Source organism: Saccostrea echinata, unplaced genomic scaffold (genome assembly GCF_033153115.1).
Source record: "Saccostrea echinata isolate AGI-Se365-2 ecotype Australia unplaced genomic scaffold, CSIRO_AGI_Sech_v1 ptg000041l, whole genome shotgun sequence".
NCBI lineage: Eukaryota > Metazoa > Mollusca > Bivalvia > Ostreida > Ostreidae > Saccostrea > Saccostrea echinata.
In genome coordinates this window covers 1,070,001-1,072,299 of record NW_026889790.1, presented here as the reverse complement: position 1 = coordinate 1,072,299, position 2,299 = coordinate 1,070,001, and positions in this window count along the sequence as shown.

Here is a 2,299-nt window from a genome sequence, read left to right as displayed (position 1 = left end):
GGATTATTCCGTCTGCCTGGTAGGGCTCCGGCGGATGTGACCGCTCGACAGGGGATGCTTACTCTCCAAAGCACTTGATCCTACCTCGGGAATTTCCAGGGGTCCGTTTTTATGCCTTGTCCATTTTTGTTTGTTTTTGTTTTTGTTTTTTGTTTTTTGTTTTTTTTTGGTTTTTTGAGATGAATACTGTTCGTACTCTCTTCACTATTTTTCATTGGAAACTAAGGCTGTCTCGTACATTTTGTAATTTGTAAAAACTTAATGTTTCCTTTGAGAATTTTACCCCTACCATATCAATAACATGTTATTTTATTAAATTTTCAATTTCCTTATTTATGTAGCAATATTCTAACATCACCTGCATTTGACGTTTATGCCTCACGACTGAGTCGATGCACAAGAACATTTTCGGAATACGATAAATTCTTAAACCCAGGTAAGCTACTGACAAATAAGTTGATGATAAAAGGATTTCAAAAACCCTGTTTAAAGTCAGCTTTTCACAAATTAAACTGTCGTAATAATGATCTTGTTTAAATACAACCTAGCACTAGGTCGTATTTTGTCTGTTCCATACCATTTGCTAGGTCATTGTTTTATACTTAATTTGACGACGGAGTACTCCGACTACCTGATTAATACATAGGGCTCACGGCGGGTATGACTGAACGATAGGGGATGCTTACTCCTCCCAGACACTTTATCTCACCTCTAGTTTTTCCAGGGGTCAGTGTTTTTGACCTATTCACGATTCTTTTTGTTTGATGGATTTATGAAATCGATCACTGTTCATTATCTTTTACATCTACAATTAATTTCAAAATATTCAAAGTATAAGCTACATATTTGATAAATTAAGCCTTCCAGTTTCCGTGTTGCAGTAGAAGTTTTTATTTTACCGTAAAATTTGTCTCATGTTAAACATCTCCGCACTGATATCAAAATATGAAAGGGAGCAAACGTTTTACGTTTCTCAGTTCTATCTTCTTATATCACAAAGAAAGGAATGATGCTGTATATGCATTTATTCTCTCAAAATTCACACTTTTTTTTTCAGAAACGGTATGGAAGATGTATCTTTAAGTGCCGAAGGAATTTCAAATATTCAAATATTATGGTATATCATATCCATAGGCAGGGAGATCATTAGTCTTATAAATAATATGTATTTGTTTATATATAACAATTAAGAATGTGTTGTTGGTTAAGAAAAAAAAATATTTTAAATTATAATTTTCCAAGCCTTTACTGAAGTGGTCTCTCTTTGATTTCTCTTCATCTCTATCTCTGAACACAAGTATGTGGATAAATTAACGTGGAGCTTCGTGTTTCATTCCCCAACAATGAAATACTATTAATATTCTAGTGTACTGTATTATTTTAAAGTTTAATTTAGAATCAAAGAATTGAAAATTTTTGCCTTAATGAATCGAAATTTGAAACACGAAGAAGCCCAACTTGTTTCAAGCTGGTCTTATAGGGAAAAAAAGTTATGTCGTCGATTTGGAAAATTCCTTGTCTTTTCATACATATTAAAGGACAAGATAGGCTAAGTCACCTTTTTAGCCCCTGGTTTGGGGTGTTATTTAGAATGATGCAGTAGTTTATCAACAAGAGGCCCATGGGCCACAACGCTCACCTGAGTAACTTTGGCCTTATTGTTCTTCACCAGAATTCCCCCTTGTAATACCTATTGTTGCTCCTCCCTACCCCCCGGCATCATGATTTGAACAATTTAGATCCTAAACTACCCCAGGATGCTTCCACATAAGATTCAGTTTTTCTGGCCCAGTGGTTCTTGAAGAGAAGATTATTAAAGATTTTTCCTTTATATTTCAATGTAAAAATTGGATTCCCTATCGTGGCCCCGCCCTACCCCCGGGGTCATGATTTGAACAATTTAGAATCTGCACTACCCCAGGATGCTTCCATCTAAGTTTCAGCTTTTTCGACACAGTGGTTCTTGAGGAGAAGATTTTTGAAAAAAAAATCCTATATATTTATTGTAAAAATTGGATTCCCTACTGTGGCCCCCGCCCTACCCCTGGGGGTCATGATTTGAACAATTTAGAATCTACACTACCCAAGGATACTTCCACTTAAGTTTCAGTTTTTCTGGCCCAGTGGTTCTTGAGGAGAAGATTTTTAAAGATTTTTCCTATATATTTTCAATGTAAAAATTGGATTCCCCACTGTTGCCCCACCCTACCCCCAGTGGTCATGAATTGAACAATTTAGAATCTACACTACCCCAGGATGCTTCCACAAAAGTTTTAGCCTTTCTGGCCCAGTGGTTCTT